Raw genomic sequence first — 26,090 nt, 5'->3', positions numbered from 1 at the left:
AAGTGCAGGTGTAGGAAGCAACAAGTCTTAACATGCCATAATCATCTAAGTCACCTAACAAGGGGACGTGAGACATGCAGAACACGAAGATTTGAGCGTCCGACATGGGCACGTTGGCCCCCCGGAACAGGACACGTTATATATTATTTTATTAAAATATATATATATATATATAATTAGATATTTCTTACACAAATTCTCATTCATGATACAAATTCAGACATAGATCTAGATTCTACATTGTAAATTTAAAATTTGTAAGTTTTACAAAGTAACATTATGCATACAAATACAATTGTGACAGATTCATCAATGATCCAATAGGAGAAAGACAAGAAACTTCAAATTGCAGTTTTCTCATTAAGTCATCAAAATCAAAATGTGTTACATAGGTAGTAGCAATGCCAATGGAAAATAGAAATAGCAAATACAAAACAACTTCAAGATAGTAGGTAGCTCATCGGTCATCAATCATCATCATCATCAAAATCTGTCATGGTCACCACTGCTCTCCTCTGCTACATCCTCCTCCTCTATATCCAATGTAATCTCTACATCTGCTTGTGTGGAAGGTGACCCCTCAAGAGTATCACCATCATCAAAAGTGACGAGCTCTAGCACTATGTCATTAAGATCCACGTTGGCCAATGCCAACTCAACATTGTTGTCCAAACCCATGTCACCAATAAGGACATCCCACATATTTTTCTTTCCCTTCAGCCACTCGTCCCTCTGCCTGTAAATAAGACAAAGGTCGGTGTGCACATACACCATTGTCTCTACCCTAGACTGCTCAAGCCTGCTCTTCTGGACACTATACAAATTCCCATATGTGCTCCAATTCCTCTTGCAACAAGAGGATGAAGTCACCTAAGAGAGGAGCCTCATGGATTACTGCTATAGAGCAGGGCTTGTTGCCCCATGAGTTGCCCACCAAGAATAGGGCTTCTTAGTCCCCTTGTCTCTAATAACATCATAGCCTGCAAATCGCCCAGTTTTAGTGGAAAAATGTGCAAAGGCATCATCCACCTCATCAAGGGATTCTCTATTTTGAAATATCTGCCTCAATGCATCCTTCCTCCCCTATGAAATTTCACCATCCATGTGAGGAGGGAATCTCCAGGAAGGTCCACCATTTAGCGACTCATGGCTATAGTATTTTGGGTTCAATGAGTAAGCCAAACAATGCAAAGGTGTGTAATTCTTGTCCCATCTGCTGACAAGAATATCCTGTATGGTGGTGAAGAAGGCCTCTGATGATGTCTCATACTCAAGGCACTCACTCTATAAAATAATGGTCCTCATGGACTCAATCATGGAATATTATCCCTCATAAACCTCTCCTAGGATGGGTTGGTCTATATCTGCAAATCGTAGCAAAGCAATAATACGGTCCATGATCTTAATAGTGAGACCTACCCTCTCCCACCAAGCATCATCTAACACTATTTCCTTGACTCTTTTTGAGGTTGCTTGATCTGTCTTTCTCCAAAAAGACCAAAACTCGGAAATAACCATGGCCCCAAGAGCAGTCTTGACCTCGCTCAACCTCTTCAACATGATGAATGAAGAGGTAAACTATGTATCTACAATCTTCAACAATGATAGATGGGTGCACTCCAGGACACGCTCTAGGACACACTCCAGGACACGTTGGACACGAGAATCGCACGTTCTAGGACAAGATCGACACGAGAATTGGACACGTGTCCTAGAGAATCGTGTTTGATTCGTGGGATTCGGGACACAAGGGGGGTGAAGGACGAATCCGGTTTTTTAGATAATCATAAATCAGTTACATATAAAAATAAAAACATGACAATGAAATGTAACTCAACACTCCAATTATATATTCAAAAAATTTCATGAAGTAAATCTACATGCTCTTAGAAGAATGACCAATAGTAGAAACAACAGGGGGCATAATCTTCAAATCATTTCTCTGCAGATTCTGTAGACCACAATTTTCTGATCATTTGTGAAGTTGAGATACCTTAACTTAATGTGTCATACAAGCCACAGAAGGTGAGCCCAAAGTTTCATAATTTTATGAGGACGTTAATACACCAAAAGATTCACAATTCATAGAGTCATCTATAATTCACATCTAATGTCATGATGTTAAAATAGGCAACTAGGGCCAAACTCCGTGTGAGTCCTCTTATTTATGGCCGTTGATATTTTTCTTGGATTCTTCTCGTCGAAAGGCATAGGATTGATCTAAAGACCATCCGATATCGACATGTATTCATGGAGATATGAATTTATTTGTGTTATGTGACAATTCGTCAAGGTCAGACAGCAACCAAATTAACCCCAACTTATCTCAACGTTGCAATATAAATAGAGGTGGCTTGCAAGTCATTTTAGATACACATCCCTTGTGATGTCTCTCCACTTGTTTGGGCTTTGGTGGTAGAAGAGATCTAAAGGAGAATACACTGCCTTAGCCCTAGACGCAGTCAAAAGAGAAGGCTCTTCACAGTCAAGGAGGGAGCTCTATCCGTAGTTCTAAAGTGACCTAGCCGCAGTCCTAGGAGAAGACACCTCTACGCAATCAAGAAGGGTTTCATATGCAACAAGAGGAGGCACTTATACGCGATTAAGATGAAGTCTAAAACGTTGTCTTAATGGAGACCTAGCCGCAGTTAAGAAAAGGAGAATACGTTGTCTCAATGTGCCCTAAACGCAGTCAATGAAGGATGCCCTAGCCGCAGTCAGAAGAAGCCCTAACCGCAGTCAAAAGAGAAACTTAGCCAGAGTAGAAGGAGATCCCTGGCAGCAGTTAAGGAAGAGATATAGCCGCAGTGGAAGGGAGTTCTGGCCACATTCAAAGGAGGCCTATATCCGCAGCCAAAAGAGCCTAAGCCGCAGCAAGAAGAAGACTGGTCAGCGTGGACATTTAAGGGTTGTTTCAGGGGTCCAATTAGAGGGCAGAACTGCTGGTTGGTAGGCCGAGGCATTGTTCTTAAAGGCTGAGGCTAGGAGGTTTGATTGAGCACTTGCTGGAGCATTAACAATCACTCTAATAAGCTGCCACAGGCCTGTTATAACTATAAGGGCTGTTGGATGCCACTGTAATAAGAGGAGGGCATAGCCATTGTTCAGCCACTGTTAAGGGCTAGAAGGCTGCTCTGAATAGTAAAGGGGACAGCCTTCCCTTGGAGAACAATTGCAAGACAAATCTGGGCAGATTTTGAGACTGTTAGGAGACAGTACTTTGGACCTTATTCAAGCCCAGTCTTGCTGAGCTAGGCCGCAGGCCATAGCCAGCAACATGATATTAGAAGGACTGCGTTGAGGTTGATTCAACCAGCAAGGAGCAGCATGGTGGTGTAAGGGTCTCACCTTGGAGAACCTTATTCTAGAAGCTTGATAAGCTGCAATCAGTTGAAGATTGAGGGCTGCCCTATCAGTATTCCGAGCTGCAGTCCTTGGTGCCAGGAGTATAACTCCATTGTGTCATCTTCATGGTGAAGATCTTTTATTTGGCAAGTTAGTATTGACTTTGAATCATTGTACTCTATCTCTCTCTCTCTCTGCTGAACTATTGAAGACTAAAGAAGATTTGATCAAGGGTTTCCCCACAATGGGGCCTGTCCCGAGCTGGTGCCACATCTTGTGTCCTCTTGTCTTGGCTTGTCTTTTGTTGTTTATGTTTATGTTCTATCTGCACTTTACTATCATGCTGATATGATTGCTAAATCTGAATATTGTCATTGGGCTAATATGAAAAATTGAAGTAAATTGCTCTAAGCATAGAACATACCAAAATTTAACACATGAAACCCCTACAAATCGAGCAATTATTAGATCATGAAGTTGAAAATCTTTCTGGTGGAAAATAATGGAGAGTAGCAATATGCTTATTGTTGAGAAATATAGTTCAAACAAAAAATTTTACACAAGTTTAGTGTGAACATGCTAGAGGTAGTTTGGCATATTTCAAAAAGTGGCTCTTGTAATTCACTCTAGGAAAGAGTGAAAAGTCTTATATCTAGCTATTAAATCTAATAAAGTGTATTTCATGCATCAATAACTTACACTAGGATTAATCTCAACCATACATCAAATAGAGAGATTAGAGTTTTGATAGATTAGGGTTTCAACTAAAAGTATAAAAACGGGTCAAGATAAACAGCTCACAGTTCTTGTCAAACAAGGACAACAACCAGTTGAGCAAATATGAAGAGCAGGAGAGGAGCTAGAGCAAAAAGAAAAGAGGTCGTACAATAGTCCCCCATACAGCAGTTGTACAACAATTTTGTATGATTATACGGAGCCATATAGCGAATCCATACAGTCATACAAAGTCATACAACATATATGTACAATCATACAAATTTGTACAGCAAGGGTACTATATTCTTCCTTGTAGGATATTTCTTCTTAATTTTTGTGCAAATATGTTTCTAAGGTGATTTTGATTACCCATGCAGCTACTAGTTTCGTGTATTATACTAGGATAATTTCTTTCCTAGGGTTTCTTAAGCAACCAGCAAAATTCCTTTTTGATTAGAGAAAGCACAGGTTGTTCCAGTGTAAATAAAAATTTATACTATTATTTCATCAATACAGTCAATCATGTAGTTGAATTGTTCAACAAATCAAAAGATTAATGTAGTCCAATTCCAACTGCCCATTACCAACCAATTCCAGGACAATCCAACAGTACGAATTTTATTCAGACTTCAGCATAGAATAATCGATTCCAGAATAGTTCCAAATTTCCAATAGTGCAAATATGATTAGGATTCTAGCATAAATCAAGCAAGTATAAGAAATGCTAATCTAGCTTAGAACTTTACTAATAAGTCAAGCTACTTCTACATGATTGGACAGTTTGAATTCAGCATGAAACCCTCCTACCACGGGTTGTTCGAAATGCAATGGAGACTCAGGAGTATATTTTGACTCAATTCACAAAAGATAATGAGATATCTAGTGGGTGACTGAATTCTGAATTTTTGCTCAAGTCCTTCTAGGAGATGTCGTCAAGGTTTTGTAGTGGCCTCGGGACTTCAGCCTGTTCCAGACTTATTCTTGGCCACAGTGAGGGTTTGGACTCGGAGTTGGCCTTCAGACTATTGCGGCTAGTTCCAGATTAGCTTTGTTCCACAAATTCAGCCGATGGCCTCAGGAATATATTCGGCCCACTTTAAAGAGTTTAACCCTCTATCACAGAATGTCTTTGCAAGAGTTCAAGCCTCAAAACCTTTGATCTGCCCAGAAATCAACTTCACATCTAGCTTCAGGTAAATTTATTTTGCCCTATCACTTTATTCTGGTCAGATAATTGCCACAGAGAGTTTCATCCAGCCTTTAGGATACTTATTTTGTCTTGCTACCACCACTTTGTTGTTCCTTAGATAGAAGATACCATGTGCCAGAACAAGTAGAAAAAAGAGAAATTACACTAATTAGGGTGGAATCTTTCACCATTGAAATTAGAAGGAAAGATACTAGGTAGGGTGGGATCACGTCCACTGAAACTAGTCCAAGAGAAAGGGGCCTTAAACCCTCAGAGCCTCAGGCCCAAAGAAGAACGGAGACAAAATGATCCATTGATGGTCCAAATGAATCCTACCCTCTTGTATTTATAGACTTCCTTGAGAGGATTAACTCCTTAATTAGTTGAGTGAAATTCACATCAAAACCCAACTTTGGGTTTCCAGCCCCAGCTACCCCAAAACTTGACCAAACATTGGGTATTTTGGGCTTTTCCCCTTTATTGAGAACTATAGCGTATGGGGATCAATAGGCTACTTCATCCCATGGGCCAATTAATCCCTCGGGGACATTACAATACCCCCTTCCCAACATTGTTTGTCCCCAAGCAATGACAAATCCGAGTCATGCTGACTTTGTTCTCCTTCTTTGATATTAGAAATCAGATCAGGTAGATGTTCAACCATTTTGATGGCTTCATGAAATCCATGCTCAAAAAACTGAGGATTACCCAAGGTAAAAGTTTGCAATGCTTCAACACATCTAACCATCTCTGGAGGTAAATTAATCTGAGGGCACTTGTATGTTGGCCAAAATCTAGTTGTCAGCACTGTAACAGTAAACTCTATTCCAAGATGTATATTTCTATTATTTTTAAGATATGTTTCGAATTTACTTTGTCTCTCCTGCGATCCTGTCCAATCCGTTAGCATGCCAGCAATCTGTGACGTTAATTGACCACCACATTTCTGCTTCAGCTTTGACAATATGCTCTGCTCATGACCAACATTGTCAATTTTGTCGAACAGAATTCTACGAATTAGCTTTTCCCTTGAGGAATCGACAAACAAATCTTTATCCCAGATTGTTGACGGTGTTGGACCCGCCAACATGTCAAGGGGATCTCCCCAATAAGAAGTCCCAATTAGACCTCAAACCGTTTGGTGTAGGAGTCCCAGCAATGGGTCGTATGGTAATGCCTTGACCGCGATTTCGCACAGAGGCAAGTAAGATAACTCTGTTGGTAGCAAGGGTGTGACAGTTGCAGTGAGTCACGGAAGGTGCATGAGAAGTTCTAACACAAGTGCATTGAGATGAGTGCACCCCTTGTCAACCTGTAATAGTATGGGAAGGGAACACACAAGCGAAGATACATCACAAGCTGGAAAGCAAGCTAGCTGGCAATCCACAGTGATGGTTAAACCAACAACACATTTCAGAAAGATTCATACATACTCATACAAAATAGTCCATACAAGCATGCATAAGAAAGCAAATACATATGCCATTTAGAGTAAACAAGATAGCTGGAATACAATACAACATATGCATGAAACATGTTGGCTCTTATTATATAAAGAAGTGTAAGTTCCAGTCATACAATACATCCATGTCCAACCACTAGCTCAAATAGTGGAACGTTACAGACACATCCGCCTGCTCCTCCAAAGAGATGTACTAGGTCCGTGTAGTGGAAAAGCCAAGGCGCGTTACAATATTGTCCAAGCTCTCTCCAAGATAGTCTTATCGAAAGCTTGGCTAACCAAGAGCCTATACAATGAGTTATGAGGTTCTATTTATAGCAAAGGGTGGGGTGACCCTTGACATTCCCCTTTGTGGCAGTTTATCTACCCTCATGACTCTTCATCTACTCTATGACTATTACATCCAACTATTGACACTTGAACTTCCACTTGACATGATGTTACATTACAATGCACATGTGCTCATGTGAGACGAAATGGCTTGAGCAAGCTGTTATCACTCTGATATTTCTTTTGAAGTATGAAGAAAGAAAAACCAAAGGTAACCACAAACCACTTTTGGAGATCAGGACCTAGACTTACTAATGCTCAGAGAGGACTCTCTCTTTAAGATTTGACTTTGTTTTAATTAAGATGATTTTAGGCTAGTTATTGCTTGCACTTGGGTTTTGTTTTGAAAATTTGGTGGCGGGATCACTTTACTTAGATGGACAGAGGATTGGCTTATACCATTGGGCTATGAAGTCAGGTGTCTGACAAACAAGACTAGATTCAGTTCTAAAAACAAGGTCTACAGGGCAAGATAGATGAGTTACTGCAGATCTCAGAGGCTAAATGGTGAATGGCTTCAAATCAGATCCAGGGAGCAATTAAGGGTTCCCTAAGGGGGACTTTGGAAGAAATGAAAGAAGTCAACCGGGATGGGAGAGCAATTAAGGGTTCTCAAATCCAGGTATCAGAAGAAAACATGTAAATAAATTACTGTGCAAAACAGAGTGTAATTAAACAAATTCTGAGTGATATTTCCAGTTAATTCATTTAAATTTTAGAACACATTTAAGATTATGAAAACACATAAGAAAGGTAAAACAATCACACAAAGAAAGTACTTCACTGCAAATGGCTCATCTCATGAATCCTGTAGCGAAATGCTTTTATTACTTGCTCCAGTCTATTGACTTGAAAATAGTATAATCACCCTTAGGTTCAAGATCACAATAACTCTACAAATGTAAAATAATCCACCATAATACTTTGAATTTTGAAGTATTTATACAAAAGGAATTACAAAATATCTGAAACTGTATTCAGAACTAATCTAGGAAAAAAGAAATATCTTCTTGCAAGAAGATAGAGACAATTATTGAACTGTTTCATGCTATCCCTTTTATTTTGGTTCTGTTGGTTGTAGACTTTGATTTTTTAGCCCTTTATGCTGCTAGGTTGTTTGGCTTTCACACTGGATGCCCTGTTTTACTTTGACCTTTCACCTGATACTCTTTCATCTGATACACTTTAACCCTGCTGACCTATCAATATCCTTTTACCCTATTGTTTTACTTTTTACTGTACATTTACAATTTACTATTTATAATTCACTGTGTTTTTACTACAGTAAATCATTCAGTTTTTCCCATCTTTCTTCATCTGGTAATTGGATATTGATCTTTTTTCTATATATCTCATCGTTTATTTGGCAAAAGTGGGCTTATTAATAAACAGGTGTTTTACCTCATGCTAGAGGTAAAACAAGTTTTCAAATGTTTGGTACAAGACTTTGCCTATTGGCCTGCCCCTTCATAGATGCAGTCATCACCTGTTCTTTGGCTACTTCTCTGATCTTCTTGTTGTAATTTGCTTGTGTCATTGATTTGTCATTTATAAATAAGGGATTAGGTAATCCCTTTTCTTTCAACAGTTCAAACTTAGCCATGAACATGTCAACAGCTAGCTGCATGTTCTGACACTTATCTTCTAAATTCAACATTAAGTTCCTCTTGATGAGGACTCTCCCGACTTCTAAATTGGTACCTGTCCTATCAGGTATCTCAAGCTCTTGCGGTTCATATCTATTCTTGGAGTTGAGGAAGTGGATGATTCTTGTTGCTTCCTCTGGCATATCTCCAAGTTCTGTTTTGACCCTTTCAATGGCTTCTATTGCCTGCTTGATTAAATCAATTTGCTCAAAAATGACCTAGATAGATGGCCAAATATCATTGACAGAGTCAATGATATTGGCCCACAGTTGCTCTTTAGCCTTTCCTATTAGCTCAGTAAAGGTCAGTTCTTTCTCCAGGCCTTTAATCCTTTCATTCATTCTTGCAGCCTTTTGTTGCTCTTCTTTACGCATAATTTGGGCAAGTTTGCAATTTGTCTCAAGGTTGTTGACCTTCTCCTTGAGTTTGTTCATTTCATTGGTATGGATGGACATTTCTTCCATTGCTTTGACCAGCCTGTTCACTTCTTCACTTGTGGTACCTGTTGTTGTTGATGTTGTTGCTGAAGTTGACGCTGGCAATGCAGTGGCCATTGGACCAGTGGGAGCTAATGCTGCTGCCAGAGTGGAAGGTACAGCTGTGGTCACTGTTGGAATGACAGTTGGAGGAGCACTATCAACATTAGCTTGTTTGAGCTGAATCAATCTTTCTAGTTCCTTTTCCATTTCCTTCAACTGGTCATTGAGCTGCAGCACCAAGTCCATCATCTCTTCATGATTTGTCTGGCTTTCCAGGACTTCCTTTGTTTGTGGGTGTTGTAACTGAGGCAGCTCGAATTGTTTCTTGAGGGCTACAATATCCTCATTCTTCTTTTTGATTAACTGATCAACAGCCTTGATGTCCTTAGGGTCATGGCCCATTTCAATAACCAGGTCCTCCAAGGATTTAATCCTCGTGTCTTTGGCATTGGAGGAGGCCTTTTCCAGTTTGTACTAGGCTGTTAGATTGTCAAATGAATCTTTTAGTTTGAATGCTACCATCGTCTTTGTTGTGAGAGTGGAGTAGATCATTTCTCCAGCTTGTTCATGGAATTCTATCTGATCTATGGGATGAACATCCCTGGCCAAGACCTCAAAGTTGGTCTTCTTGTAACCTGCTGAGGTTTTGGGTTGTTGTACAGTGGGCTGTAGGAAGGACACTTGCATTTTTCTTTCGTTGATGTCAAAGGCTGACATCAATCTGTTCTGGTTTGGTGGTGTCATCTTCAAGTATTTGGCATATGTGTCTGCCTTCAGCTTTTCGTTCCTCATTTTGATTTCCTTGAATCTTTCTTTGATGTTTGTTTCCTTGTCAGCTAGCCAGACAAAGGAAGACACCTCCACACTCTTCTGTCTCAGTATGATCTGTGTGTCGGAAGTAGATGGCTACTGAGTTTCTACTGATGCAGCTTTCTCTGTTGTCTATTTACTGCTCTGCCCCATTGCCTTAGTGTCAATGATGTCTTCTGATACAATGTTTTCCTCCTGTTCAGACACAGGATTCAATTTGGGCCTTTTGTTCAGCTTAGACTGCTCATCAGTGGTCTCCATGGCAGAACTTGATGCTTCCTACCTATTTCTTTTAGGATCCCTCTCCTCATTGAGAGGGGTTTGAATGACAGGAGTGATGTTCATTGGCTCTCCCAACTCTGGAACCTGCAGGAAAGAGCTCTGGTCAAATTATTTCTCTAAATCAATCAATGCGTTCTACACATCCACCATTGTGTTGTCCATGTCAATCAATGCTCTTCCCATTCTAACTGATTAGCATATTGTTCAATGTCAGGTCTTGGGTAGTGGATGTAAGGTCCCAGCTTGACCTTTTGTCTGAGCTTGTTTATAACCCCATGAGGGTCATAATGCCAGATGAAACTATTCTTGAATTTGAATTCCTGCAGCATCTTATCAGCTTCAGGCCCAGCCTCTCTGGTGTTGCAGATGAAAGGTCCCATTTGGTTTTTCATCTTAAACCGTGTCTTCTTCTTAGCAGTTAGGAAGTTGACCTCATCTACACCTATCATTTGCCTGAAGTATTCAAGGGCAAATATCCTCATGGGGAGGTACTTTGGCAATTTGTAGGGGCTAGCTCACAGCCATAGATCCTGATTTCAGTGTGATTCTGGTAGAGGTACCAGTCTCCCACTTTGCTATTCTTGGCTAATTACAGTACTCTTTTAATTTCTGGGCTGATTCTAGGCTGAACCTTGGAGGTCAACATGTTCATGATTGGATGTACAAAAGAGTCTATGAAGTCTTTGTATGAGGTGGAAAACTTGTGGACCACGGGTGTCTAGAAGATGACTGATCTTTCCTTTCCCTTGGTGTCCAATTTCTGGATCTTCAAAGGGAATTTATTTGTTTGGTAGTAGAGGAACATATGAAACAACACTGAAGAGTATTTGAAAACTCTTTCAGTGGGCAGTCTAGTGAGTTGTTCATGCATTCTGTCTGCAATGAATTGGGCATAATCATACAAAATGGTAGGAGGCTTTCCTGGAGTGAAAATGGACAAGAAGGCCATGATGACCTCATCCACAAACTCGTCTAATGTCCATCCTAGGATGCATGAAATCATGGTAATTATTCTCCTGCCAGTCTCTGAAAAAATAGTGGCTACATAGGGTGGAATGTCTTTAGGAGTATGGCACTCCTCAATGATGAAGTTCTGAAATATTTGTTTGATCCTATCTGGGCCCAGTGTGATGTATAGGTCCAACAAGTGTCCAATGGACAATGGAGTCAAATTAGGACTAGGCTGGATTTGCAGCATCTGGTTGATGGATTCAGCAGTAATAGTAAAAAGTATCTCATGGTTTGGTGCCTCAATAGCCCTATGGCTTGGAACATAACAGGCTTGGCAGAAATGTATTATGTCTGGGAATGGGTGGACTTCTGGGAATGTATACTTGGGGAGATTAGATTCCCAAAGGTTTATATCATCAGCATGGTTTAAGAACCTATCTTTGGCCCAGCAGTGGATTCTCAGAAGGTGGCGTGGGGTGGATGTATCTTTGATTTGGAAGTCTCTGTCTGCCAGAGCCAGGTGGTCAATGTCTAAATGAGGGGTTGTCACTGGTCTAACATCTAGAGCGGTTTGGATAGCCATTTCTGTAATAAATTGTGGAAATTTGGGCTATATGGCTATTGGAAGTGAAGTTCTGACGATTTTGTAATAGGATTAGGGTATCAGTGGTTTGCAGGTAGGGGTTTTGGTATTTTAAGAGGGGGAATAGTCTCAATTTAAAGGGAATTCAATTAAATTCATTCAATTATTTCATGAATTTAGTGTGCATTTTTAAATGAGAGGAGGGTTCTGGTTTTCTGCTTAAATACCTGGAATTTATGGTCAGGGCTGCAAACTGGTTTTAAATGGAGGTTTGCAAAGGCTTCTGCGGCTTTCAGGTGTGTTGTGGTGGCTTTACGGAAGGTTCTGACAGTTGGTAGTTGGTCACAAGAACTCTGAGGGCACTAGTGTACTTCGGAGGCTTCAGCAGTGCAAACAGGGGAAAAAGGTTAAAAATGGAGTGTGCGGGCTTTTAACAGGGAGCAGTTACAATTAGCGGGGAAACTATATGAATAGTGACAGTTTTGCTTTATGGCGAGGAGGCGATAATGGAGGGCATCGCACCGCTTATGAGGGTAGGGCGGTATTTTTCCAAGGGAACGCAATGTATGTGAGAGGCTGACACGTAGAAAAATGGGCCCGAGCAAAACCGCCCATATTGCTTGCTCTCAAGCCAGTGAAAGTCGGGCATTGAGCGGGCGCAATATGGGCGAGGGTTGTTGGATCTAGGGGTGGATGATCCAACGATCATCGCATGGTGAAGATGCACGGCGAGAGATTGGAGCGAGATTTAGCGGGGCCCATGGGATTAATTACGATTAAGCATAATTAACCCATGATTAACTGTGGGTTTATGAAATAATGCGGGTTTATGGAATATTACGGGTGAAAACGAATTTTCGGGGTTAATAAAGTAATTGGGGGGGGTAAAATAAAGTTAGGATAGGAGGTTTAGTGGGTTTTCAGGGTTTTTAGGGAATTTAACCAAGGGAAAGTTATTTTTCCAAGGGGAAAAAGGGTTTCACACTAGGGGAAAGGGATTTTTGGGAAGGGGGATGAATGTAGAAGGTAAATTGGCTAGGGAATGTGTGAAACCAAGGGGTAGGAGTGAAAATGAATGGAAATGGTGTCTTCACAAGCCATGAAGGGGTAAAAGGGAAATTAGTAAGTATATAGTGGGGGGTGAAGTGCAATGAAGGGGAAGTTAGGCAAATCAGCTTATGAATATGCTTTTCACTTTGATAACTGCTCCTGCACACTGAAACACATAGTTAAGCATGATAGTAGTGCTTATGCTTCAAATGACTTGTATTTCTGCAACCTTTCTTCTACCTACCCTAACATTTTTTGCTTCACTTTGGTGGGTGCACTTAAGCTAGCAAACCCATTTCTTTCCTTTTTCTTTTATGAAACAAACTATCTACTTCTAACCTTATATCTTCCAAGGGCTCATATTAAGCTGATGAGCTCCTTTTATTTCTCTACCTATCTACTAATCTGCCAAGATTACACTGTTTGGTCAGATTTTTATTCTCTAACTATAAACATGAAATTCAAAGCATGTAGTCAAGATTAAACAGTTTGACTATCATGGGTTGTGGCATATATGACAAGCTGCACACAACCATTATTTAAGACAATAAAGTAAAAGTAGTGGCACTTGGACTTGCACACTTTCATGATCTATTTTTTGTTTGGGGTTCATATTTTCATATTTTGATCTTTTTTTATTTTTCTTGTCCTTTGATATTTCTTTTAGGACATACCCTCTTTACATTTTTTAATTTTAATATGGAAAACATTTGCAGAAAGCAAAGGTATGTACAATATTACAAAACTTAACTTCAGCCAATCCAAAAGTTATGAATCCTATCACTATAGGACTCTAACACAAGCCATGTAAGACATCACTGACACTCAGTCCGTTGAGGTGAGACCAACTCTTTGACATGCTTGTGATGGTGAAGGTGGTGCGCTGATGCCGCGCTTGGTGATCCGTGATGGTGTGCATGCGCTCAACGGTGACATCTTGCTGAAGCGAACTCTTGCCTCCGTTGCAACTAGTGCATTGGTTCGGCTCCTTCATCGAACTCGTCTGCTAATGTGTGCATGGTCTTCTTGGGTGTGGTTGAACCGGCAACACACTGATGCATAGTGTCTGGGTTGATCTTCAAGTGTGTGCTGGTGGTCATGCACAGCAACTTGCCGAAGTACATGTTCAGCTCCAGCTGGACTTGCTTCTTGTCTTCGCCTTGGTGAGTGTGCTGAATGGGTTGGATCGCATGCGTGCACACAATGACATGCATGTTGCTGAATCCCTCGCATGCAATCAATAACACTACTCACCATGTCTGTGTCGTGCCATCTGCTGGGATGGATCTTTAACTTGTACAGGTGCAGTTTCATCCATGAATGCATGTTGCGCCCACTATTATTCATGTTCTTGTTGCAACTCATTCGTCTGTCTATGCAGCTTCACGTTCTTCCTTGAGTTGCTGCTTCAGCACATGCACTCCTACTTTGTTCCAGTCCCTGTCTTCGCGCGATCTTCATGTCGCGTCGTCACCTCATAGCCTCAGTCTCCAAAGTTGCTTTCATCATCAGTGGATCTGCTTGAGCTTGCAACTTTGTTCCGCCTATGTGTTGTCAACAACCTTCCTCTTGCATTCGCTGCATCCGGTATGCTACCTTCAACTGTTGTTCATGATGTTGCTTGTCGTGATGCTGCTGCTATCATATCTTGATGTCCTTGTCTACGAACAACTTGATGTCTTCGTGGGTAGGCAAGTCCATATACACTTGATCGACTGCATCCCCAAGTGTGCTCTGAATGGTGTCTTCGACTCTACTCTCTTGGAAACCATTGTACCTGTACTACTGAGAGGCAGATGAACACCTGCAATACCTAGAAACATGGCAACACTCATGGCAAGCAATTTGTCAGTTGTAAACCAAAATGAACTTGAGAACTGACTTGCAAGTTGCAACATACATATGTGATTGATCATGAAGGTTGCGCAATTTCGACCCGGAGATCAGGAGATTGACTGCCAAGACTGCGCAAGGCACAGTCTGGGCTTCTGGGAGGTTGACTAACTGTTGAAACTGAGCAACGCACAATCCAGTATGGCTATGACTGCTGGAATTGCGCAATGCACAATTCCAACTGGGAGTGACTACAGGCTCGGGGACTGCATTGCACAATTTTTTGGGCCAACAGTCACTGTCCCTCAGAAATGCGCAAAACAGTCCTGGAGGACAGTGCCTGGGCAGAAATGCGCATTTTTGGAGAGGAAGACAGAGCCTTCCTTCCCCGAATTGCACAATGTTGTCTCAATGAAGACAGAGTCCGGGCCACGGTTGGCGAGACTCACCGACGAGCAACTGAAAGCAAATGTGGAAGTGAATGCATGGCAACAATAAGTAAAAATAGAAGTGATTGATCGTGCATGCAAACATTGAATGAAAAGTTCAGTAAACAGATCAACATGCATGTGGGTGAAGCAAGTCACCGAATCAGCGACCATTCGTGCAAAACAATTTCATGCATGCGACAGCAATGAGATAGCAACGAAAACTGAAACGGTGTCGATACAAGCTAGTATGTATCAAAACAACAGCAAGCACTCACTGAAATCAAGCAGACAATGTTCATACGAAGAGAAACACAAAAGCGCAAGAAATGCAACATAAGTCATAAAAAGCAGGCTTACCCCAAAACAGTTGAGCTGAGTGTGCCGACAACTCCTAGATGTGATGTGGGATGTCAGAGTTGCAAAGTTGATGTGAGGAATGAGCTCTCCAGCGTCCGATTGCTGAGTTTTGATAACATCGAGGTTGTGACGTGCATGCCACAAATCTAGGGAAAGCGACACTGGGTGGGAGGTTTCTGAAATGATCCTTGCATGTAACCTCCAACTGCCCAAAAATAAATCCCTGAAACAAGGGATGCCTTTGCATGTTGCCTTGGGACAAGCAGCCCACGCATGCAAGTCTATTTTGCTCGGTCCCGGAGGGAACCGGTCAACTCAGCTGCACATGCAAGAGGTTATTCGACTGCTAGGAGAAAATGCGCATCTCTGGCTAGAAGCTGGGTTGGTTGCCCAGGAGATTTGTGCAATTTTTGGGCAGAGCAGCTTACTGCTGCCCAGGTTTGCGAAAATTCTGGGCTGAGGAGCCCTACTGGGGAAAATCGCGCAATTTTCACTATTGACTGCCAGAATTGCACAATTCTGGAGCACAGCAGATTGCCAGTCAAGATTGTGCAATTTCTAGAGGGAAGGCTGGTTGCCCTCCAGAATTGCGCAATTTCTTGGGGGACCCGCTCAACGTGCAGCTGGACCAAGTCCGGGTGATCAACCGGTGAGGAGAATGCATCGAGTTGTGATCGACAGGTTGCCTTTGTGCAAGCAAAACACTGAAGCTTGTGAACTTGATGAAGCAAGACAAGCTGCTGTCAAAAGTTGGTAGGGAGGCTCCAAAACGAAGCTAAGGAAATATTTTGGAAGGTGTTGTAGCCGCTACAACACAAATATACTCTACAAATTCCACCACATTTTCAATTATATCATCCCCGCTCAACTTTTCATTACTGCTATTCTCTTTAAGTACAGTATCACATAGTGTAGCCAGCCATTCTGCACTGGTACTTCCTGCAATTCCTTTATTACAGAACACCTCATACTTCTTTTAAATCCATAGAAAGAGCAATGTTATGTTCTGCATATTTCATATATTGGCCATGTAATTTTAGAACCTTCCTCACTAATGCAAATACTTCTTGTAAGAATAGACCTTTGTCCCTCCCCCTTGCATTCTGCTTTACAGCATCTTCAACTTGTTTAACAGGTGGTGTTACTTCACTAATAACATGCTGCTTAAAAATATTTGCAATTGATTCCCAGCCATTGGGTACTCTATCAAATAGCCTCCCCATCATCAAAATATCGTTATATCTATGTTCCCTGAGCAACGCAAGGCATCCTGAATGTTCATCCTCAAGAAGATGTGTCATGTAATGGGAAAAGAGTCCATTTTTCACTTTGTCTAATATATTATGCTCGTTGCTCTGGTGCAAATATCTAGCAACTCTTATCTTCCTGCGTATCAAAGATTCATTCACCCTTGACATATAGTCCGTATAGGAATTTTCTAAAATCCATGAAGCAGCCTTCCGAGAATAGAAATCTCCAGTATGTTCCAACATGGCCACTTCATAATTAGTACATAAATCCACAAAAATGCCCACAACATCCTTCAAAAGAGTCTCATTTCTTGGCTCTCCTTCACGCTCTTCATCAATAAGAACAATCACTGCATTCTTCACATTATCTCCCATTTCCCAAAAAGCTAGTGCTCAAAAGTGATTTATTCCAACTTTTCTGACTAAAGGAACAAAGGAAAACTTACTGAAGCGAAGATCCAAATGTCAAAAGAAAATGTCCATCCAATGGAGCATCGCCTTGTAAATTTTCCAGCGTTTGACAAGTTCTCTCGACAACAATTGCTCATCATCATTCTGTTCCCTCAAAGCCGGTGAAACCATTGAGGTGATGTACTCTTTAATGGAGTCTTGATATCTACTATAGAGGTAGATGGGTTAGGATGGTTTATTATAACAGACTTGTTCAAAATAGGATGGTTCCTTGCGAATTGTTTAATCACACATATAGGAGGCTATAGTGCCAATAACTACTCTCTCGTCTGCAGTCACCTAACAGTTGAGATCTTCTTCCAACCAACTTCTTAGTTGTAGGATAGCTTTATAAATAATAGCCCAACTTTTTTCCATCTCAAGGATTTCGTCTTTCCTGGCCCTATTGACAATAGCCCATCCTTACTACATGTTAATGATATTTCCACTACTCATTGTCATTTTGAAATGAAAGCCAATTGTTTCCTTAACCAACAAATACTCAACAATCAAAAGGTTTGACACCTTAAAGAAGTTTACAAATCCATTTGTCTGAGGGGGTAGCTTCACCGCATTAGCCAAATTCCTCTCATGTGTGGACTTAATGTGAGCTTTTAACTTGTATTCACATGCATATCTTTTTCCACATTCTTCAAATGGACAAATATGATAGTTCTCTGGTGAATGTGTTCGCATATGTGCACGCAAGTTAAAATACAAAGAAAATGCCTTACCACAAACTTCATGTGAACATGTAAAATGTTTTTCTCTCGTATGGATGAGAAAATGTCTCTTCAACTTGGAGCTATCTAGAAATTTCCTACCACATCCTTCATAATGACAAAAAAGCAATCCTCGTACACATGTGAATGCTTCCTCAAAGCATTTGTAAAAGTATTTCCACAACCTTTAAAGTTCCTAGGGGAAACCCTTGGGGAAAGTGATTCAAGCCCTAGCTCCTTCTCTTGCTATGCTACAGAGATGATAGCACCTTGATCTTCTTCTTCTTGCTTAATGGTGTCAGTCTTTTCTTCTTCCACTGAATCACAACTTATGCAGTGAGACTGACTAGTCCAGACTTGTTGTCCTATATCTTTTCCATATCCAGCGTTTATAACTGTTAAATGATCTAAAGCAAATGTTTGAAAATCATCAACACGCTTCTTTCCTTCTTTTACTAGATTTTCGTGGACACTTGTCTGCTTCTTATATAACCATGACCACTTTTCTGGGTATGCCTTCATCCTTGCTCTAGCTTCTTTTGTACTTCGTTTTTCTATATTGGGCTCACTATTAAAATCACTAGCTTTCTGTTGTGTGCTCTTATCCTCTTCATTTTCCTTAGGTGCTGCAGCTTTTTTGTCCAACTTTTCTAATTTTGTAAGAGCCATTTTGTTCCAGTATTGCAATTTTTTAATCGTTTTTTGCTTTGCTACTCTTGAGGCTTCCTCCAAGACTCTGCATACTCCTTGACAAAATATGCTTCCAATTGTCCTATTATCGCTCAAACTAGCAGGGGGCCTAAAGGGAAAATGCTAGACCAAGGGCAACAAATGGAGACTTAACCCATTGTCACCTCAGCTAAAGCTCCCTCTACTTACGAACTTTCACCGATGGGAGGAGACACGGTATATTGTGGAGTCACTGATGAGGGATAAATCAATGAATGGATATGAGTGATCCAAATAATCCCTTTCCCTGAGGAGCTAGCCGAATGGAGCTTGCTTGCTTTCTAAGCAAGGTACAATGTATTGTAGGAAAAGGAAGGGAGGATTTGAGGGTTAGGTTTATGGGATATGACTTGTGAAGGAATTTCCCAACTCCTAAAATCCTTGTTGAAATTGGTATCCCGAATGGTTCTTGAATAATTGTATTTTCAAAGGAACGGGACCACACGAGACCTAGTGGACCCAGTCTAGGGTAGGAGGAAAGAGTATGGCAACCAATGATGTTCTTACCCTAGACAAGGTGGGGGAAAGGATCAAAGGAGGAATTTTCACTTGAAGGTGTTGAATCGATGCTAAGGCAAAGTTTGATCTCAGAGCTAGGGCTTGGCTTTTCTCCCAACTCTATTGTTGGAATGGCTTCAAAATTGGAGGAGGCCTTGAGGAGACACCAGCGCAGGAGACCTTAGGAGATCGAACCTTTTGGAGGGATAGTTTGTCAGGAAAATGATGCCCTAGTTGACCCAATTTGGATAGAACTAGGAGAAGATGAAAAATGTATGATTTTAAGTGACCACCTCTTGGTAGATCGGTGCCTTAGCCTTGGGAAAATGGAGTCTATGATGAATATAAGTGGGGACCTTTGGTTCTTGGTCAAGAAGGCCTCAAGACTACTTAGCTAGCCTTCTAGGTCAAAGGGAAGCAATCTTGCAGCTTTTATACTTCAATGTGCAAAGGAGATGGCTTATCAAAGTCAATTTGTTAATGGAATTATCCCTAGGAGATTTCATTCACATTACATGGCCCATACATTGAGAGATGCTATAATAAAGACAAAATTCCAGAATTTAAAGCAGTAAACGTGTGCAGCAATTATCCCTAAAATAGCAAAATCCTAGTCCAATGTAAATGACAGAGTAAAACAAGAATAACATTAAAAGCATGTACTTACATGTAACAGAATATATCCAACCATCTACAATTGACAAGGGAGAAGCTACAAGATAAGTTAGACCAATATCCACACATCAAAATTCATCCATAAAGCTCCAATTCATCCTCTAGAAAAAGTGTGAAATTCTCAAGAAAGAGAAAAGATCCAATCCAAAGTGATGATGAGCAAATAAACTCATCACAATGTATTTATACACTAATGAGGAGTTCGAATTAGCCTCCTTGGCCTACATAACCCCCAAAAATAAAATAATGTTCTAATAATCTAACTTTTGGTGACAAGCCCAAAAAACTAGCTCATAAATGAAAGAATAAGCCTCTCAAGACGTTAAATAATAATCTATTCATGTCATAGGGCCCTCTAAGAGACCTAATGAGGTCCATGGGTGACATAATGAAGAGTGGGACCCTCAAAAGTAGTGGACAAGGGGTTGGCTCCTTGTAATAATCTGTGGTGCTCCAAATGACATGTGGGGGCACACAAGTGTCCTCATGGGTCTCCAAACAAATCAAGGATGCCTGTAGATCGCCTGCAAGGGTTAGGATGATGGTGTAGGTGATGCCACATCATCGTGCAAGTCCTAGATCATCTGCCAAGTGTATGGTGCAAATCTGGGGCCAGCTGGGCATGATGGATCAGGTGCATCTTCCTTGTCCAATAGGTGAACCATGAGCAATCTTTGAATGGTTGTGGGGACTCATGGAGTGTTGTTTGTTGTTGTGGAGGCCCATGGCTCTCAACACACGCCCTACATGTGCCAAAATAGCCCTCTGGAGGATTAAGACCCCGTATAGGGAGACCAAACCCAAAATGAAGACCATCTGCAATCCTGCATAAGATCCAATGTGTCCCCTAGCCTTCCAATACAACAAGTCATTAGAGAAATCAAGTAAATGAGCTTACTATTCATAGACCACAAGTGGGGACTTCATAATGACCTGCCCTTCCATGATGGGCTTCGAGGATGTGCCAATGTCTCCTAAACTCCAAAAGGGGTTAACCACTAATCCTATTAAGTGGTTTCTACTTCTAAAGGGATAATATAGTCAAGTTACATCCCTCAAAGTTGGCAGCATGTGACAAATAGGTGAATGAAGTAGGGGATGAGAAGGGGCAACCTCGGGTCACATGTTGGGGTACAAGGGTAGCTAATAAGAGGGAAGCTCACACTTGAGTTTATAATGTATAGGAGGGAGCAATCGTGGTACATGAGATGCCTCGACCTTGATTTGTCCACCCTTCTTTATATGCCTTTTGCCTTTTTATGATTTTCATTGATTAACTGCTCGGGGCTCAAGGGGTAAGTGCATGATGTATAAGATATAGCAGTGAATACCCCCTTTTAAGGTAGAGAAGTTCATTGCCCACCAGGGGTTGGGACAATCATGGGTTCCTTTATGATGAAGAAGGTTCATAGAACCTGTATGAACCAAGGTGATGGCCATGATGATGGGGTAGAGCTCATGTATTAGCTTTTGCCCACATGCTAAATGTGTTTGTCCCAGCCATCTTTTGCATTTTGTAGTACATTTTCCAGTTGAATGTGGCTAAATATGCTTTTATCTTTCTTTTTAGCTGCATCAACCTTCGGTGCATCATTCCAGGCCATGACCTAAGGTGTGGGCAAGGGGAAGGGGCGAGCTAACCCTATGTGGACCCAGTGGAGGAATGTGGACCGAAGTGGGAGAAATGATGAATGGGGTAATGATGCATGAAAAGGGGGTAACATAAGCGGATAAGGGAGTGGGACCACACAATCAAAATTGGGGTTTCCCGTGAAATACCATCCCTAAAACCAAATGTTCAGTAAAAGAGATCCCATGGGACTAGAATCCAAGGTTAATATCCAAAAGGGATCTAGGGACAAGAGCACAGACCTAACCCATTCTTTCTGTCGAATCCCCCCATTAATCCCTGCCCAGAAGTGTCCATGATAAGCAAACTACAATAGTCAATTACCAAATGACAAGGCATACCTTTAGGTTCGGGAAGCCCACCTTCAAACATATCATCATGGCAAATGGGCGAAGGACCACATGGCTGGCTCAGGTGGCAAAGACATGGCACAATGAGCTAGCTAGTGGCTACAAGGGGTTATTGGCTGCCGATTGAGGATTGTCTTGGAAAAAAAAAAAAAATCTGCTAAGAACATCAACCACAAAATGGTGGGTAACATCTGGCTCCAACTGGGACATGATCTCTCAAAGAAGTGGGCGAGGCTACTCGAACAGGAGGTCACAAGAACTCTAGCAATCTCTTGGTTATCGTAGACATGTCACCTGCACATATAGTAGATGGAAAAATACGAGGCAGCATGCTTTTGCAACGTCTGATTATCGCACATGCTATATGTTAGGCCATAAAATCAACAGAAAATAAAATATGCAAATATGCACCTATTTACCATGAGAAATATCATGTGACGTTAATTCTACTGCAAAAATGGGCATGCAATGCATCCTACCCTAACATGCATATGGTACAAAACTAATACTAAGTGTAATCATAAAGCTAGTGCAACCAACATATCATCAAATCAATATAAATATGCCGGCCTATATGATTACTCATGTAGCAAATGCCAAAGAGAATGTGGACAAAATCACATGGATGATAAGGTTGATGGGAGGTAGGAAAATAGAATGCCCACACATGGATGATCATGTGAGAAGAGGAAAGAAAAGGATGTAATCTAGTCCATGAGATCCTCTCTTCTAGCCAAAATATAGAGATGTCAATGATTAGGCTCATAAACTTTTGATAGATGGCAACCTCAAGCATATTATTTCCATTATGGTCCTTATCATTTATGTCATATTTTATGGCCTCTATAGGATTATGATTAGTAGGCAAGGGAGACTGATGAGATGGAAAAACACAAGTAGGTTGCCCATGATGATCATACCGAAAAGGGGGGATTATAAATTGATCATGATCTTGAGGATGTGTCAAAGGAGATAAAGTATAGTCAATGAGGGGTTCTTCCTTGACACCATATACAAAAGGGGAAAAGGGCTCATGGTCACTCGGGATCATTTGAAAAAGGGTGAGGGAATCACTTGTTGAAGACTTGAAGTGATGAAAAAAAAATAAGGCAAAGGGGGGGTGAAGTAATATATTCAATAGGTTTTTCCTCCTCAAAATCATCCTTTTCATGTAAGGGAAAATAATGACCCTTCTTCTTAAGGGTATCGACGGATATGTCATCATAAATAATGCTTGAGAGAAAGGGAAGACCACTCTCAACCTCATCTTCCTTGTCGATGTCATAAATGGGAGCACAATCAAATTGAGGACCAACAATTTCCCATTTCTCCTTTTCAATCTAGAAGTAATCTTCAATGTCATCTTCCAAGGGTCTAATGGGGTCACCTTCTTCAAGGTTCTCAAAAGGAGATTCATCGAGAGTAATATCATTGAGAAAAGTAAGGTTAGTCTCAACTTCACTTTCCATGGACTCATCCTTCCCAACACGTGTTCTCAAAGTCATTCTTTTCATCATGTGGACCCAAGGAGGACTCATCTTTCCATTCATCACTTAGATTCGCAAGGTCTTGATGATGCTCGATGAAGCCTTCCTCTTGAATGCTCAATGTTGGGCATACTTGAAAATGCCTATGAAAGCCATCAACGGCCTCCTCAATAGATGAGATGCTCCTAGGTTCGTGATTTTGCAACCATGAGTTATGACCATACAGAGAACTAAAGAATAACAACATAAGGACATCCTAGTGGACCACTTTCTCCTTTGAAGTATGTGCATTAAACCTTTCCACATTGTCAATTGCGGAGCTTGGGTCACCATCAAACATGGGTACCCCACGTACCATCCTTCATGTGACATGATTGGTGTGCCTAGAGATGCTAGCGATGTCCAAAGCGAGAAAATCATCAAAGAAAGACACCCTACTTCGGGTATACATGTAAATTCTATAGGAGTTGCCAGGGTGATTTTAAAGATCACTAGAAAAATGCTTGCTTCACCCTACAAACATCGACATTAAAGTTCAATGAAGAACTAGGGCTTCGTTCTTCCAATGGAGTCGCCAATAATGATATGTCAATATGTCATATGGGAACAAAACACACGTTTCGTATCCTCGACAATGGCGCCAAAATGTTACCGCTCAAACTAGTAGGGGACCTAAAGGGCAAATGCTAGACCAAGGGCAACAAATAGAGACTTAGCCCACTGTCACCTTAGCTAAGGCTCCCTTCTATTTACGTACTTTCACCGATGGGAGGAGACCCAGTATATTGTGGAGTCACCGATGAGGGATAAATCAATGAATGGATATGAGTGACCCTAATAATCCCTTTCCCTGAAGAGCTTGAAGGATGGAGCTTGCTTGCTTTTTAAGCAAGGTACAATGTGTTGTAGGAAAAGGAAGAGAGGGTTTGAGGGTTAGGTTTATGGGATATGACTTGTGAAGGAGTTTCCCAACCCCTAAAATCCTTGTTGAAATTATTTTCCTGAATGGTTCTTGAATAATTGTATTTTCAAAGGAACGGGACCACACAGGACCAAGTGGACCTAGTCTAGGGTAGCAGGAAAGAGTATGGCAACCAATGATGTTCTTACCCTAGACAAGGTGGGGGAAAGGATCAAAGGAATAATTTTCACTTGAAGGTGTTGAATTGATCCTATGAGGTACTCGCCTTGGGGATGCTAAGGAAAAGTTTGATCTCGGAGCTAGGGCTTGGATTTTCTCCCAACTTCACCATCGTAATGGCTTCAAAATTGGAGAAGGCCTTGAGGAGACACTAGCACCAAAATTGGAGAAGGCCTTGAGGAGACGCTAGCACAGGAGACCCTAGGAGCTCGAACTTTTTGGAGGGATAGTTTGTCGGGAAAATGATGACCTAGGTGACCCAATTTGGATAGACCTAAGAGAAGGTGAAAAATCTATGATTTTAAGTGACCACCTCATGGTAAATCAGTGCCTTAGTCTTGGGAGAATGGAGTCTAGGATGAATATGAGTGAGGACCTTTGATTCTTGGTCAAGGAGGCCTCAATACTACTTCGCTAGAATTCTAGGTTGAAAGGAAGCAATCTTGCAGCTTTTATACTTCAATGTGCAAAGGAGATCGTTTATCAAGGTCAATTCGTTAATGGAATTACCCCTAGGAGATTCCATTCACATTACATGGCCCATACATTGAGAGATGCTATAATAGAGACAAAATTCCACAATTGAAGTAGTAAATGCATGCAGCAATTAGCCCTAAAAATAGCAAAAATCCTAGTCCAATGTATATGACAAAGTAAAACAAGAATAACATTAAAGGCATGTACTTACATGTAATAGAATATATCCAACCATCTACAATTGACAAGAGAGAAGCTCCAAGATAAGATAGACCAATATCCACAAAACAAAATTCATCCATAAAGCTCCAATTCATCCTCTACAAAAAGTGTGAAATTCTCAAGAGATTGAAAAGATCCAATCCAAAGTGATGATGAGCAAATGAACTCATCTCACTTGTATTTAAACACTAATGAGGAGTTTGAATTAGCCTTTTTGGCCTACATAACCCCAAAAATAAAATAATGTTCTAATAATCTAACTTTTGGTGAGAAACCCACCAAAATAGCTCATAAATGAAAAAATAAGTCTCTCAAGAGGTCAAATAATAATCTATGCATGTCGTAGGGCCCTCTAAGAAGCCTAATATGGTCCATGGGTGCCATAATGAATATTAGGACCCTCAAAAGGAGTGGACAAAGGGTTGGCCCCTTATAATAACTTGCGGTGCTCCAAATGACATGTGGGGGCACACACGTGTCCTCATGGGTCTCCAAACAAATCGAGGATGCCTGTAGATTGCCTGCAAGGGTTAGGATGATGGTGTAGGTGATGCCACATCATCGTGCAAGTCCTGGATCATCTGCCAAGTGTATGGTGTAAATATGGGGCTAGCTGGGCATGATGGATCAGGTGCATCTTCCTCATCCAATAAGTGAACCACGAGCAATCTCTGAATGGTTGTGGAGATTCATGGAGTGTTGTATGTTGTTGTGGAAGCCCATGGCTCTTAACATACACCCTACATGTGCCAAAATAGCCCTTTGGAGGATTGGGGCCTCGTATAGGGAGACCAAACCCAAAATGAAGACCATCTGCAATCTTACATAAGATCCAATGTGTCCCCTAGCCTTCCAGTACAACAAGTCATTAGAGAAATCGAGTAAATGAGCTTACCAATCATGGACCACAAGTGGGGAATTCACAATGGTCTGCCCTTCCATAATGGGCTTCGGGATGTGCCAATGTCTCCCGAACTCCAAATGGGGTTAACCA

The 26,090-nt window shown here is 41.1% G+C and overlaps 1 protein-coding gene and 1 pseudogene across 7 annotated transcripts in view; both read right to left on the bottom strand.

Moving 5' to 3' along the window:
- The window catches only part of LOC149251263 (translation initiation factor), a 169,602-nt gene that overhangs the window by 100,173 nt on the left and 43,339 nt on the right, over positions 1-26,090 (bottom strand). The window lies entirely within an intron of this gene.
- On the bottom strand, positions 16,431-17,090 carry LOC149251264 (cullin-1 pseudogene; annotated as a pseudogene).

The sequence above is a fragment of the Pinus tabuliformis genome, chromosome 7 (assembly GCF_031772625.1).
Source record: "Pinus tabuliformis cultivar Carrire ecotype Pingquan chromosome 7, CPIR1, whole genome shotgun sequence".
NCBI classification, from domain to species: Eukaryota; Viridiplantae; Streptophyta; class Pinopsida; order Pinales; family Pinaceae; genus Pinus; species Pinus tabuliformis.
This window is presented reverse-complemented; position numbering and strand designations above follow the sequence as displayed.